Genomic DNA, 17252 nt, shown 5'->3' with positions numbered 1-17252 from the left:
AAATCATGAATAGCCCTTGACTTATAGCCCTAAAAATAGTCCTAAAAAAAGAAAATGCCCAAATCTACCAGAAAATACTTGGCAAGTAGAAGGTGGTAAGGTTGTAATTTTTTACAGTATGAAGTGAAGCCAGCAAGGGAGAATTGGGTACAGGGCATTACTGAAAGAGTTTATGTTTTATTTCCCATTTTGATACATAAAATGCCAAATTCTGGCCAATAGTGGCATCTGGTGAAAAATTATCTTTCAGGGATGTTAAGATCCCAACAATGGGTTTTCTCAGGGGCCCAAACCTTAGAGGTCTTTTGGTTTGCACAGACATAATACCTTCTAGTGCTAAAAGTCCTGGCTCCCAACACCAACCTGGTTGTTACAGATGATATTGTATTTTGTTAATTTCCTTATTGAAGGGCACAGTTTTGCCCATCTGCATACAGGCTAAAGGATCAAAATAAAACATAGACTCACCTGTACCTCGGACTTTGTGGACTGATGTATATGGGCAAAACTATTACCACATTGAGGGAAAATTGAGGAATCACAGGACTGCAATTCATAAAAGTCATCTCTAATAGGGACTCCCAACTGAAGGATGAAACATTTGTGGACAAGACACAAATGGAAGTGGAAGGCCCTAATAAAAAGATTAAAACCTGGGAACAACCTGTAGCTAAACATTTTGCCAATATAGCCCATCCTTTACCATACGTTCGCTGTATGGCTATTAACTATATTCCACCCCCGAAGAGCGTAGGTGATTGACATAAACTTTTATTACAATGTGAATGATGCTGGATTCAGTGTCAGACTGGGACACCAGGGGCCCACCAAAAAACCTTAGACCAGGGCCCACCAAAAGTTTTTAGACCAGGGGCCCCACCCTCAATACTATTTTCTTCCTCTCCTCACTCAACCTCTGTTCTTCAAGTCACTTTTCTTTACATACTATAATCTATTATTCCTCCTATTTAGCCAGTATTTTCATAGAAATAGGGAATGGCCATGAATAGGCCAAAACGTTTAGCAGCATGAGGTCCCACTGACACCTGGGCCCACCAGGAGTTTTGCTGGTATCCCGGTGGGCCAGTCCGACACCGGCTGGATTTATTCATTACAGTCTTCCTGATTGCCTATTGACAACTTGGCGGCATGCATGTAATTGTTGGTTATGCCTGTCCTGGGTTGATGGGAATGGGGACAGAGTTCTCCTAATACCCTCGTACTACAAACGCTGATGTTGCAATTGCGCTACTGCTCTGTTTCTGTGACTGCTCTGTTTTATTTATCTCTGATGGGGATGCAGTTCTCCTAATGTATGCATACAATGGACTAATCTGCTGAGGGCGCCTCTTGCGTAGATTGCATCATTTTGTTCAAGGAAAACAATATCCCTGAATATTTAAGCAACAGCAAGTATATATAATATTAAGTGGCATACTAAAGAATCTTACTAAACTGGAATATATTTTTAAGTAGATATTTCTTTTACCTTGAGCCACGGTTTTATGATATTCTTTGTGCTGAATCAGAGATCACCTGAACAGAAATATTGCAGTTTTTACTGTAACAGGAAGAAGTGTGGAATTAAAACACAGAATTTTGTCCGTTAATTGGCTCATGTGACCTAACATGTATAGTTTGTTTGTGTGCACTGTGAATTATAGGATCAGCCCCTAGTTCTTAAAATGGCAATTTTCTATTTATGATTACCCAATGGAAATGAAAATGGTTTATTTACATTATCTTCATTATTAAAATTTACTTATGAGTTGTCTTATGCAATATATTTTTCTAGATACCTACATTGTTCAGTTGTATAGTTTTTGTTTAAAGGAGAAGGAAAGGCTAAAATTAAGTAAGCTTTATCAGAAAGGTCTATATGAATACACCAGTAAACCTTCAAAGTAATGCTGCTCTGAGTCCTCTGTCAAAAGAAACACCACATTTCTTTCCTTCTATTGTGTACACATGGGCTTCTGTATCAGACTTCCTGTTTTCAGCATAAACTTCCAGGGCAGGGCTTGAGCATGCTCAGTTTGCTCCTCTCCCCCTCCCTCCTCCCATCCCTGCTGTAATGTGAGCTCAGAGCTGTAAGTGAGCAGGGAGAGACTCAGGCAGGAAGTGATGTCACACCAAGGTTATATGGCAGCTTCTATCCTAAACAAAAATAGACAGTGTCTAGAGCTGTTTACTCAGGTATTGTAAAGCATTCTGCAGAGTAAATATAACATTCTAGCTTGCACTATTGTGGCTAATATGTTGGCAATAAACTGTCTTGGAGCTTTCCTTCTCCTTTAAGCACACTAGCTAAATTGGTTTCTATGGCTACAGTGTTTAGTCTCGCTGGTGCCTACAGTTCCCGGTCACCACTCAGTTCTAATGCCTTGTAAGTATGTGCACTATACCCATGGCTGGCACTGTAATGGTTCTGTAATGACAATGGTCCTGTAATGATCCTGTAGCGACTCACCCTGGTGGTCTATTGGGGACTAGGGGCCGGTGGGGACGCCGCAGCTTTAGGCTTCTTCTTCTCCTCTGGCTCAGTTTCCTGTGGCGTGTGCATGGCGCACTTCCGGGTTTTACGTGCCAAGCTTGATGATGTCATCTCGCTTTGGCGCAAACTTTTGAATATTTAAAGGGGCTTTGGGCCAAAACTAATTTCCCATTATTAGGTCTAATTTGTTAGTAACTGGGTGTGATTTTAACTGGGTGTGATTTTGTCTTGTTTGATTCCGGTTTTTGATCCTTGCCTGCCTGACTATTCTGAACTCTGCCAATCCTGACCCTTGCCTGCCTGACTATTCTAAACTCTGCCAATCCTGACCCTTGCCTGCCTGACTATTCTGAACTCTACCAATCCTGACCCTTGCCTGTCTTACTATTTTTTGAACGCTTCCAGTACCAAACCTGGCCTCACTGACCTTGCTTGAACTCCGCCTGTACCGACCCCGGCCTGCCTGACTACGCTTTGAATCTATTCCCTGAACTGTTGCCTTCCGTCCAAAACCTTGGAAACGCACATGCACCTTTGCTCGTTTAGAACATCTGCTTTACTCCTCTCTGAGTAGCTGAGGGCTCCTCCCAAGGCAAAAGGCGGCTGCTACAGGTGGAAGATTGAGCCGTGACCAGGGAGCTTAGCACTTGTTCTGAATTTAGGGAGCCATATGTGACATCCTCTCTGCTTTACACTCCTTATCCAGATACTGTATTTCTTCTGATTACTACTTTCATTTGCTATGTTGGATAATCTAAAACGCCTACTTTTATTTACTTTGTTTCAAAAGCAGATTTCACTTTATATTATTTTATATGAGGTTTTGCACTTTTATTTATTGTTGTTGACGTATAGGGGCTGGTGACGTCACACTGATGTAATTTGGCACCAAAAATTGCACAAGCGTATTTGGATGGGGTTTATACACTAAGAGGCATCTTCATAGATGAATATGGGAGTGAAATGTTGATTTTGCAAAGAAATCCATCCATTTTTAATGTTACTATTATTAAAAAAAAAATAATTATATGCAGGCTTTTATACTGCGCTAGCGGTCTTAAATTACCCAATTTCTGGTTTATCAGATTATCTTTAATTTTTATACTTACAGTTGCATTGTTTGCTTCTTAAGCATTTGCACTTCAGAATCTTCTCTTAGTACTGTATATTCCGGGTTTACTATTCTTAAGGCTAGGGGCACACGGCGCGATTTCGCCGCGATTCTGCGCTGGGCGAGTTGTCGCTGCGTTTTTTAAGCCGAAATAGCTTTGCTAACTTTGGCGCTGGCGTCAATGCAAATCGCGACGAAATCGCTGCGCTAATTCACACGCGGCGATTCTTTTTCTACTGTCGCCCGGAAACGCCCAGCGAGGCAACTTCGGACGACAATAGAAAACGAATCGCCGCGTGTGAATTAGCGCAGCGATTTCGCCGCGATTTGCATTGACGCCAGCGCCAAAGTTAGCAAAGCTATTTCGGCTTAAAAAACGCAGCGACAACTTGCTTAGCGCAGAATCGCGGCGAAATCGCGCCGTGTGCCCCTACTGCATCCAATGGAAAACCACTCAACCATGCTGTTTGTTGGCACATTGCAAATTACTAAAATCAACTTGTTACAGCCAGTGCAGGCTGCAGCCAGCATGTGTTTTGATTCGAGTTTTTACTACTATTTGTGTTTTATTGCACTAAACTCAGGAATTACAATTAGAGTTTTACTAAATGGCCCATTTACTAACAATCTATTTCTATTTTTTCCCACAAATCTGGAAGAGTAAAAACCCATAAAAACCTCTAAGGCAAACATTTGCCAAGTAAAAGTTGTCGAGGTACTATAGAAGTCAGTGGGAGCTGCACTGATCTGATTGGACCCCTTTAAATCAATTCTGACTTTTAGAGGTTTTCGGATATTTTTCAGATATTTTTCATTGTCCAAAAAAAATTTTTTAAGAGGTTTTCAAAGTATTCATATTTTTTAGCACATTATTTAGCTTTTTTATATTTGGATCTTTTAATAAATTCAGTGACAATTGAAGTTTGTCGTGGTTCAAAAACCTTTAAAACCACTAAAATGCAACTTTTAATAAATAAGTGTAAAAAACTCGAATATAAAGATTTGGCTTCTAATAGCTGTAAAGTTCATGTAGAAGGCTTTTGCATTTGTCCTAGCAAATGCTTTCAATGAGTCTATGAATGAGTTGGTAGACTCATTGAAATTGATGAGTAGAATGAGATTGTGCTGCATTTGAGTTTTTTAACTCACATTCTAGTTTGAGTTTTTTTTAGAATTAAAAAAAAAACTTTGTATTAGAAAGCTCCCTTTATGAATAAATGTTTTGCTTGCACTTCGTATACTGCACTGAGATAAGACACAGTACACATGTGATGTAGGATTGCCTGCATTGAGGTTTAGTGTTTGTCCCCAGTATTTACAGTTAAAAACACCCTGTTTAATTGTTTAACCCCAGCTACCAACAACTGGTACAGAACGGTGTTTTCTAAATAATAAATTCTAAATAATAATTCTGTTAATATAATCTTTATGTAGTTATCAGATGGGTTGTTGTTCTTTTAGCTCATTTTGACAACTCACACTCATTTTTGACAACTCACACTCAACTATCCATTGCAGATTCTCTGGAAAACGATCCTGGTTTGCAGACTGGTTACTTAAAAGCTAAATAAAAATTTTTGCAGATGCAGGCCCGGATTTGTGACAAGGCCACAAAGGCCCGGGCCTAAGGTGGCAACGTTTTATGGGCGGCATACCGCCCAGCCGCTTTCTAAAAGCACATTTTTCAGTTTGCAAAGTTTATGGCTATAGATGGGGTGCCTAGGCTTAAAAGAGGAGGGGATAGGGATAATGTGTTGAGATGTAAGGAGCAGGAAATTATATTTAATCTAAATACGCTGCATCTGAAGGAGTTAAATAGTAATTTGATTTGGCACCCTTTTTATGAATTGGGTTAAATTTAAATGTAGAATTCTTGGAGGGGGGCTTAATTGTTTTGATTTGTGTGTGTGTAATGGGGGTTAATCCATATTGCTGTATAGTCAGGATACATATGTATATGGTCCCTTTAAGAATAATGGTATATATAGCAACAGAGGATGATGACTTCCTGTCTTTAAACTACTTGAGAAAGCCCTGGAGGGGCGAAATGCGTCGCAATATACAGGTGGTTTGTCACTTAAAAATCTTTAACATACTAGGAACAAGTCTAACCTCCAAAATAACCAAAAATCTGTTTGTAGTGTGTGAGATCAGCAGGAATCCGGAGCTTTGCGTTCCGCAGTGGTGAATAGCAGCCAATGCCATCTTGGATGGGAGAGAAGAGAGGAGCTCCGAAGTGAAGTCTCTACTAAGCGCACAATAAGAATAGTGCTAAATTGGGAAAAACAGGTGGAAAGGTACAGTGCATTGCTAGGGAACCGGAGTGCAGGATCTGGTGAGAGCAGTCCAACACTTTGGGGCACGAGTGTGCGAAAGCGGGTGGTGGGGGACTCCCCAATATACCCTTTTAATAATGCTATAGACATCCCCTGTGATTAATAGCAAGTGAGGCTTTATCCTTGTTGGATCCTCTTCCACCCTACTCCTTCTATCTAAATAGCTAGCTCTGGAGACATCGTGTACATTTGACTTATTGACTGTAACTCACACACATAACTCTGGAAAAACAGAATACTGGATTAGGAAAATTTGGGGGTTTCATGTATGGACTTTATCTTATATGAAATTCATGATTAGCTACTGATTGCCTTGATTTGCAACAAGTGACTATTAATTTTATCTAATTTTCATGAATGTGTATGTAGTAATTGGGAGCCCTGGCCAGACAGTTTTTAAGTGATTAAGTTATTAATAAAATTATTGTGTTTTTTTATTACACCATTTAATTTATACAGTGATACATGTTTGAGTTTGTAAAGATGAATACAGACACTGCTATTTTTTGGAACAGCCTAATATTGCCTTTTCTTCACTTTCTGTAAAGTAACACAAATGTGATAACATTTTCTTCATGTTTTGATTTGGAATAGAATGTGCAGTGTTCCCAATGCATTTCTGTGCATGGAAATAAAAGCTATTATACAAATTTTGCACTGCTATTCTTCTGAACACACCTGTATAATAGCATTCCACAGAAATTCCTATTTTGACATCTTATGTAGTCCAGATAAAACACAATGGGGCAAATTCACTAAGATTCGTAGTTGCGCCAGGCGTAACTTCGCCACACTTCGCCAGGCGTAGTTTCGCCAGCGCTTCGCAAATTCACTAAAATCCGAAGTTGCGCTCAGGGGTAGCGCAAGGTTGCAAAGTTGCGCTAGCGTTGATTCGCTAAGCGAAGCGAAGTTACGCTAGCGATGGTTAATTTGCATACGGCGCCAAATTCAAATTTCAATGGAGGAATACGTACAATCACTACAAATGCCTGGGAAACCTTCAAAACATCAAATAAAATTTTTATTTTGCCCTACACATGTGCCCACTGTATAGTTAAGTTGCCATGAGTTAGGAAATGTAGGGGGGAAGGAGGGGAGCCCCAAAAATTTTTTCGATCTTTTTCAGCCTATCACCCATAATGTAGAAAACACGCCAGCGTTTTTTGGGACTTTTTTTGAAGTAATCCCTATCTACTCTATTGCGCTTCGCCTGGTCTGAGGTGGCGAAGGAAGTCTAGCGTAAAAGGTAGCGTTCAGTACACTGCGCGCGTTAGTGAATTTGCGTAGTTACGTCGCTAGCAAAAATTCGCCAGGCGTAAGGGTGGGAAGTAACACTAGCGAATTTACGCCAGAGTTCGTTAGTGAATTTGCGAAGTAACGAAAATGCCCAACGCTAGCGAATTGACGCTAGCGTTCGGCACTTAGTGAATTTGCCCCTATATATAGTATTGCTAGGTAAACTAAAAAGAAAAGAAAAACAAAATATTGAAAAATTGGCAAATTAAGTGGAAAAATAAGATAATGCTAAAAAACCTTTACTCACTGTATATAATTTATTAACCGGCTGCTAGGGTTCCTTCTGAAAATATTTTCTGCTGACTGCAGTTCTCATACTGTGTATGGTAAGGTAGAATGATTTTGCTTTGTGCCAAATCAGTCCTTTCAGTCTAGCATTTATTATTTACATGGCGCCTACTTCAGATGGCTTTTATTTGTCATCTATCAAGCAATGCTCTTTATCATATAGTAGCTTATAAAACAACAGATTTGTATCTTAATAAAACCAGTATTCGGGTGGATGCAGTGTTCTTGGCTATCTGTACTATCTGTCTGAGGCACAGTGTATTCTAAATAAAATGATGCATTGTCTGCATGACTAAATCCTGTCTGCACTGACTATAATCATACAGAAGAGACTCATCAGGTCAGACTGTTATTTGCTTTTCCATTTTATACTCCCCAAATATCTGCTCGATCCTTCCTCATTTATAAATCCAAGTACAAAGCACAACAATGTGTTTTAGACTGAGTACACACTGACACTATTTATAAAGGTATTGCTTCCATACATGCTTCCTTGCAGTTTGTCACTGCTGCCAATGCAGAACTTCATCCTGTTTTCTAGAAGTGTAGGCATTGATTTAAGAGAACCCTGGAAATACTGTCATTCTGGACTTAGCAACAATTCCGGGGTAAATGAGATTCCATTATTAATGCGGTGTGCTGGAGAAACGTCTGCCATATCTTGTGCATGATATACCAAAATTTGTGTCTATATTGGTGCATCACATACAAGTTGTAGTGGATAAAACTTATCCTACACCTGCAATTACACAGGAATTTTGGAGAAAAAAAGATTAAAAAAACCCCAGAAGAGCCAGGAACAAGAACCAGGAACAGGACTACACCAGGGAAACTTGGGCTAAATTCTGAGCTAAAGCTGCTGGATAATGTAGTGCAGCTGACCCCAATTTACAAGTCTGAAACACAGTCTGCATTGGTAGGGTAGGAGAAGCCTGGTGTATGCAGCATGCCTTTGTAGCAGTAACACCTGCCATGGTTCCCTATGTGTGTTGCACCTACAGATTCCCATGATCTGTATGTAGTGAACCATAGGCAAACAATATGTAACACTATTTTGGGCTATTTTGACCTACAGGGTTAATGCCCAACTAGTATATTAAAGCATAGGTTACATTTGACTCTTAACACTTAAGGCAGGGCCTTCACGAAGTGGATGAAATGAAGGTGTGGTGGAGTGCAACTACAACTCCTACAGGCTACTGTTCAATAAAAGAAAGGATGGCAGGAGGTTCTTGCAGAGACAAATGATCCACAGGGTTACTTACAGTGCAAAAAGTCATAGGCAGAATAGATATTCACAAGGTTAGGACAGTACATCAGAGACAGCTGAATGTCGATCCCTTCAGATGTAGACAATGTAGTACAGCACCTTCAGGCAAAAATACATTGAGTGGTCAGGAAGAATAACCTAAAGCCTGCCACCCTGCCCACTGTGGTCCCTTCACTGTAAGCAAATCTTACAGCCTGGGAAGTTATTCCCTGCTACACCTCCTTGATGGAGCACGAAGCTGCTCTTTCTATCTCCCCTCATGTCTTATTCTCCTAGACAGATCTTATCCTGTCCTTGGCTGGCCTCGTTCAAGGGGTCCCTGTTCCCCCGTCTCAACACTAGAGGTTCAGGTCCCTCTAGGGCAAAATAGCTTTACTGGGCCTTGGTGTACCCAGGCACCCTGGAAACATCCAGCTGGGTCAGCAACCAGAAGCCAAAGAGGAAGCTCCACCCCTAACCAAGCACTATTTTAAAGTGTGGCAGGAAGTGGTCATAAAATCTCTTGGTCAATAACTGAAATATGTAAATGATAAACTAGATACGTGGGCATCTACCCAGCAACTATGGAAATAAGGAAGTGTAGGGATTTAAAGCCATAGAGACATTAGTAAACCTATGGGTCCCTACACAATATTTTTGGCAACATTAATATCTACACATTGTGGTGCCATTTGCACACACAAACGGACTATGAAAAACTATGCAGACACCATTGTTAAGCCATGCGTTACTAAATCATGTACTAAAGTTTCGGAAGGCTACTACTATGCAGCCTCGGAACAACTGTGTCAATTTATGTTGTCAGTGTTCTAAAAGTCATTTTATATTGTGGTTTGGAACACGTGTGGACAATCTCCATGTACATTATGTTTGACTCTAGAATGCGTGAGCGAGGTTTACTATGTTATTAAGTTTTTTCTTATTTTTACTTTCCTTTTTTCAGTATTCAGTTGGATTTTCTTCCAAACACCTCTTAATCAGATGCATTTTATCACTTCAGAAGCATTGTGTAATTTAGAAGGAATATGTGCATTTATTTTCAGTGTAACTACAAACACTTAAATGATGGAACATTTTCATTGAATAAAATAGACCTGATGGCGTGTGAAAGCAGTTAATTTCCTTGTAGAATGCATATTCACTGCCATTTTTAATGGCAGTCAATTGAATAATTCTCATTTCTAAGTATTTTCTAATGTCTATAATGGAAATAGGTTATTGCTCATGCTTAGCCATATTCTGAGTTTACTGCTGTAAACCTATGACCAATCATTACACTTGAATGTATAAGTGGTACCTGACTCTTCCTACTGACCATGTCTTTTTGTAGACTGCTAGTAGAGCTGGTCTACATCTTAAAGGAACAGTAACAGTATAAAATTAAAGTGTTTTAAAGGAACGACAATATAAAGTACTGCCCTGCACTGGTAAAAATGGGATGTTTGCTTCAGAAACACAACTATAGTTTATATAAACAAGCTGCTGTGTAGCCATGGGGGCAGCCATTCAAGCACAGGATACACAGTAGATAACTTATCTGTTATTTTTATCCTGTGCCTTTTCTCCTTTTTCAACTTTGAATGGTTGCTTCCATGGCTAAACAGCAGTTTGATTATATAAACTAGGGGTCCCCAACCTTTTTTTACCCGTGAGACACATTAAAATGTAAAAAGAGTTGGGGAGCAACACAAGCATGAAAAAGTCCCTTGGGGTGCCAAATAAGGGCTGTGATTGGTTATGTAGTAGCCCCTATGTGGACTTGCAGCATACAGGAGGCTCTACTCGACACTATACTTGGTTTCTATGCAAATAAAACTTGCTTCCAAGCCTGGAATTCAAAAATAAGCACCTGTTTTGACAGCAACATCCAAGGGGTAAGAGAGCAACATGTTGCTCGCGAGCTACTGGTTGGGGATCACTGATAAACTATTGTAGAGTTTGTGAAGCAAACACAGCAGTTTAACCAGTGCAGCACAACAGTGTTACATTTTCATTACTTTAAAACACTTTTTCGTGTTACTGTTCCTTTAATTGTCCATTTTAGCTCTGTGATGCCAAATTTTCCAGTGATCTCTATATTATTCTCACAGTCTGGCAGCCAAGAAATGAAGACACAAGAATGCAGAGGGTTCCGTTGTTTTAGAATAAGCATTGATTTCTTGAGAGAATAGGGAATCAAACATTTTATGGTACTTATTAAAGCCATTTAGTAACCCATGGTTTCTGTGGTTGCATAGGTCCATTTGCATGGCATAACCATGCAAAACAAGACCAAGCATGCAAGCAAACAGTTAGTATAAGCAGGATCCGCATATTCTATCTACCTCTATTTCCATCCCTGGGTCAAGAAAGTCATCAGTGAATGGCAGTGTCACAGTCCAGGTAGAGGTCAGTCGAAAGTTTGTACAACTCTGTAGAACACCCAAAGGTTAACTTCCCTTGGTATTTAGGAAGTGCCCAATCTGTAACCTTGGCACTTGGTGGGGGGGGGGGTCTCCTTATTTGCCAGTTCCTTTTAGTAGTTTATGTTAAGGGAGCAAACACAAGACTTTGGCCTCTTTGGACTCCACCAAGCATCAGGGATAAATGTCCTGGGGTGCCTGGAGCAGAAGTCCTCAGTATAAAGCTTTGAGCCTAAGGAAAATTAGGACCTTGGAGAAGTCAGGGAATAGGACTCTCTGAACTTTAGTAGGAGACAGTTCTATTAAAGCTCACTCATAGAAGTTGTGCGATAGACAGACCAGTTTAATAAGAGCTGTATTTCACTCCACTGATGAGAAGTAGTGTGGCATTAATATTACCAAGGTGTATTGCTCTAATAATCCCTAAAGGGATTATTTATCAAAGGTCGAATTTTAAAGTAATGTGAATTTTTTAAAACTGTAATAAATTAGATTTTATTCACAATTCAAATGGTATGTTATTTATGAAAAACGTAGAACGTCTAAAATTGGATCGAATAGTCCCAACCCAAAAACTCGAATTTGAATCGAACCTCAACTTTTGTGCGTGTTTTTATAGGGTGTAATTTTCATAGTTAGTAATTTAGGTTGAAAAAAGACACACGCCCATCAAGTTCAACCTTTTAACTTTTTTTTAACCTGCCTAACTGCCAGTTGATCCAGAGGAAGGCAAAACCCCCATCTAAAGCCTCTCAATTTTGGGGGGAATTTTGGCTTATCACTTCTAACATCTTCAACAAGTTCAAGGGACCTCTGCCATTGACTTCTACATGTACTCGGCTGGTTTTAGACAAAGAATAGTTGAATTAGAACGGTTTCCAGGGTCGGGGGGTGATACATTTCACATTCAAATTCGAGTTGGTGGTTTTAAATCCGAATTTGTGAGTTTTGACCAAAAAAAATTGGAATTTGCCATTCGAACCTTAGTAAACCTGGCCGAAGTGTAGGGACAAGTAGTTGGAAAGTGACTGTTTCATTTCTGAGAGGCTGCCACTGGAAGGGATCCATTTCACTTCAGTGATCCTAAAGGTGAGTCTGTTCCTTCACATTTTCTGTCTCCTATAGGTAATTGGGCCTGTTGCTTTGTAAAACAGATTGGTCTTTGCCATAACACTAAAGAATCGCTGGCCTCACTTATTCGAAGAAGTACCTTTAAGTTACTTTCTGTTAAATAAATCACCTTTTGTTGAGGAACCAGTGGTGCAAATTCAGTTTCTATACATATGTATCTTGCGAGTTACAGAACTGCTGGATCAAAACCCTTTCTCTAACAAGTTTTAATGGTCCGACTGAGAAAGGGAGTTACAATGTAATGGTGCTTATAGCAGCTATGTTTTTTCAAGGGAAATAATTTGAAACTCACCCTACTGTATATCTTCAAGGGTTTCAATAAGGCATTTTGCTTTATCATTGAAAGGTAAACTTCCAAGGTTCAATACAAAATATGGTAATCCCAACCCAAGAATGTCCTTATGAGGTACTTTGTGGCATTGTCACAACTTTTTGTTTTAGCTTATAGAAGACAACTAACACTCACTGTTGTCTAAGCATAGAACTCTGCAATTTGTGGGTTCCTATGGAAATTCAGGCCCACAATGTCAGTTGAGATACAACAATGTCAGTTGCACATCTTATTTTCCGGCTCATTTTATATGGCAAATCAGTTACTCTACAATATGGATTATAGTATCTTATATGGATTTTCTTAGAGACACAGTAAGCTATAATTATGTTTGTATTGCAGAAAGTTTTTCATGGGTTTTAACATATACAGTACATTCCTGCCAGGTGTAGAGCAACACAATCCTATAGAGACTGTAGTGCTCCCAGCCTCATGGTCTGTTTTCTTATTAAAAAAAGTTCCTGAAAGCAAGTTACAGGGCAGCCAGTTTTATTTTTTTTTTAATAAAAATAAATTCTTAAGAAATAAAACAGTGAAAGAAAAATCAACTGATCATTTTACGCGGTGTAATTCTTACAGCACACCTGGGAATTTTTCTTCCAAGTGAACAGTGTTTGCAACTCCCGGCCCATGGTTATTTATCTGGAAATAGATATATCCTGCTGGTTTATAGGCTAAATATAGTTTTGGTTACAGTGATTTAGTTTGAATTTACAGTATTTTTATGAGGAAACATCTGCAGTATTGGAGCTGAGTGACGACTCATATTGGGATATTTGCACCTTAAGCCATACATTTGTTTTCAGTGGTCCCCATGTCCTAGTGAACTGCAGAGAATATAATCTGTAACAATTATTTCTCATACCGGCCGTTTTATTTCTGGGATCTATAAATGCCAATTCCCTGCCTCTTCTGAAAGCTATGTATCACTCAATAACACTATATGGCTCATTTTTCAACTGTGAGTTAGTGCATCTAGAAGTTGGGGCACATTCTAGCACACATCTTGTCCACTTTTCACCCCTCTGAACAGGTCGTGCAAGACTGCAGCTTAGAATAGATTTATAAGGGTAATTTACAACCACAAATGCAATAGTGGTTGTGCTGCAGTTTTTGTGCAAAAATAAAATCTTTTTATTAAAGGTACATGCATTAAAAGGACTAAAGTATAGTTGTACTACTGCTTGATCTGTCCTGCTCCTATTCCAAATTAGTGTAGTAGACCTGTTGATGCAGGTAGGAATAGCTCCAGGGTTCCCACAGTGGCCTGCGTCAATAAACGTAACACGTTTGCTCTTAAAGATATAGGTGTGTGTCATTTTGGTGTACTTGTCTGCTGGGACATTTCTGAGGCAGGAGCCGTCTGTGGCTCCTGCAATGCTGCCCCCTCAACAATTGTGCTCGCTCACACAAGTAAAGCCAAATTTTCAGATTAAAAAACAGAAAAAACATAAACTCTGCTCTTAAACATACCAAGAGCAGCTTTTTGCCACCCTTGGTATGGCATTGCAAGTTTTCCAACTCTCCTCATTGGAGCAGTGCCCCGGCCTGTCTGGGAATTTTATTAACAAAGAGAATCCCCTAACATCTTTTTAGTTTGTTTCATAGCATTGAAAATCAGGCAAATCAGCACAGTTTTTTTTATAATTTCTAAAGGAATTGTTCAGTGCAAAAATAAAAATTGGATAAATAAATAGGTTTTGCAAAATAAAAATGTGTGATGACTCACCCTGGTGGTCTAGTGGGAGGAGGTCTGCAGGGACGACCGCCTTGCCGCCGTTCCTCTAGGCTGCATTAGTTGTTATGTTAGGGCGAGCGCGGTGCGCCGATTCCTGTTTTGTTTGCGCATGCGAGCTGGCGTGTGACGTTAGCGTGCAGTGGCACGAAATTTGAAAATATTTAAAGCCACAAAGCAGTTTTACACATTGCCCGTTATAGGATCTTGTTCCTGGTGCTTTTGTGTGTTTGATCTTCTGATATACTCTCTATTGATTCCTGTTGTGACCCCCTGCCTGGCTTCTGACTTTTCTGACCTCTGATTCCTGACCCTTGCCTGAACATCGACTACCTCTTCTATGTAACCCCTCTGATTGATATCCCGGTTTGACCCTTGCCTGCCTGACAACGCTTGTTCTCTGCCTGCCTCGACCCGGCCTGATCTGACTACTCTATTGCCTAACGCCTTGTACTACGATCTTCTGCCCAAAGACTCCTGCTAACAGTTGTGCCCCTCTGCCTATCCAGAACATCTGGCCTTGCACCTCTTGTTTAAGTCCTGGTGGCATCCAAGTAGCTGAGGGCTCCTCCCGAGGCCAAAAGCGGTCACACTACAGGTGAAGCACGAGCCGAGACCAGGGTGTTTGGAATTTGTTCTGGTGTTGGGTGCCGACCGTGACATAATGTTTTCAATCTTGTTTGTTAGCCCAAAATTCAGACACATACCTATCAAGTTCAACCTGTTGCTTATAATTATCCTATTTCGTTTCTAGCTGATCCAGAGGTAAGCATCTAAGGTAAAAAGAACTCTTGAAAAATTTTACTGTAGTCAAGTTAATAAAAAGATACTCATACAAACAAAAGGATAGCTGGCTCCAATCTCTATTTGGACTAATTAAATATTGATACAGCGCCTTTAAATTCTAAGCTTGCTTATGAGGGGTTAAACACCTAACCCATCAGTACTAAAGGCAAGCCACGGGGTGATTCTCACCGAGTGGAAAGAGATGACCTGGGTGTCCAAACCCCAGGCCCGTCACTTGAATGATGAACAATTTTGTTTCAATGAAGTGGAAAATCAGCAGAACTTGTCACTCACCTTTGGCCCGGGTGCCGTGCCCCGAACCCGTAGCTTAGGCGATACAAATCTTCAAAATAAATATTCACGCACTCCTGCAGCCATGGCAATAGAGGTTAAAAATTCATAACTTTATTCCATATCGTTAAAAGGTATGCGTCCTAGGATATGGAATAAACTTAAGAATTTTTAACCTCTATTGCCATGGCTGCAGGAGTGCGTGCATATTTATTTTAATAAAAAGATAACCTAACTTGGTGGTGGGAAGGCCTTGCTAAAATAGTATAATGGGGCCCTGTGATTCCTGCTGGCAGCCTGCCCTGATTGCATTACACTAAAAGAAACTCATATTGTTTTTAAATGACCAACTTGCATTTCTCATGCTATTTAAAGGGCAAGGAAAGACGTTTTTTAATTCATGCACCATTTAAAAAGTTTGGTTCGCCTCTCCCTGGTTGCTAACTTTGTTTTTTGAAATACCTTTTGTAAATGCAGTCATTCCGCCTTGTAGTTTTCCTCTTCATCAACCGGTCACATCTGCCATCTTAACCTGGATCTCATCACCAAGTGTGTCCTTTCCATTCATCTGCGCATGTGCGAACATTCCCTACCTGTATCTTGCGCTCCAGGGGACAAAAGTGTATTCACGAAACATAACGTAAACATATACTCGAAACCTTGCACCCTGCATTGCAAGTGATTACTCTTTTAAGATCATTCTTTGCAAGAACAATCATACTTACAGGGGCCAGCAGCTGCACATCACACATTTGATCTTGTTACTACTTAGTCATGCAGTGCAAGTACTTTAATATGGGCTGCCCAGATTTAATTGGCAATATATAGGGCAGCAATTATTTAAAATATTCCTTTAGCATCTGTCTTCGTGAGGATCTGGTCTGAGGCATCCAGTTGGTAATTGTAATCAAACTAAATGAGATCATACTAGTGCAACATATGGTCCCACCTTACATTTTTAGGCCAAAACACCTTTTAAATAAGCATCCTGAGGTTTCATCTGCAGTCTGTTATGTGTAATATTGCACTGACCATATGTGCGGTATCTCTGGCATGCTCCAAGCTACCTGCTCAATGCGCATGCAATCAAAAGCATATCCAAGTATAAAACAAAAAATAATGCATTTTAGAATAGCAAGGAAACTTGGGAGGCAGAATGTTATGTTAGTATGTTATGCTTCCTTTTCTGCTTGCACAAACCTTGTTACTTTTGCAAGTTTCTTTGTATATATGTGTTTGTGTTTGAAGAGGTCATTTCTAAGTGACTGGCAATCAAATTGGTTTTTAGTCCAGCCAGTCATCACAGTATAAATGAATAGGAGAAGTGAAGGAGAGATGAGAATGAAAAAAAAATGAGTAATAAAATCAATCCAAGGTCTAGATAGAAAACAAACTGTATGAGCATCATAGGTAAGCATGGACGGCAGCACTGCACAACGCGAGCCCAGGCTGATAATAAGAAATTGATTTTCCTGAAAGAGCAGGCAGCGATGACAAATTCATTAAAAACCATTTAAGTTGAAATTCAAAACAACATTGGGTGATATTAGGGCACTAACTTTTTCAGACCATTTCAGCACTAGTTACTCCAATCCAATTGCTGTCCATTTCTGATATTGATGGCGAGATGAAGAAAAGCCATCAAGGATCTGATGCCACTTGTGTGCCATTGAACTCTTCATGTAATCATTGAGCTAACAATTACGATAAATATATAGGGACAGGCATTTTCCACTTACAAAACGAAGGCAAATGCTGTTAATATATTGTTGAGTAATTGG

The 17252-nt window shown here is 39.9% G+C and overlaps 1 protein-coding gene across 2 annotated transcripts in view; it reads left to right on the top strand.

The window, feature by feature from the left end:
* snx29.S (sorting nexin 29 S homeolog) overlaps nt 1-17252 on the top strand; it is a 327158-nt gene that overhangs the window by 137975 nt on the left and 171931 nt on the right. The window lies entirely within an intron of this gene.

Source organism: Xenopus laevis, chromosome 9_10S (genome assembly GCF_017654675.1).
Source record: "Xenopus laevis strain J_2021 chromosome 9_10S, Xenopus_laevis_v10.1, whole genome shotgun sequence".
NCBI classification, from domain to species: domain Eukaryota; kingdom Metazoa; phylum Chordata; class Amphibia; order Anura; family Pipidae; genus Xenopus; species Xenopus laevis.
Note: the sequence above shows the minus strand (reverse complement) of the source record. Positions and strands in the feature narration are given on the sequence as shown.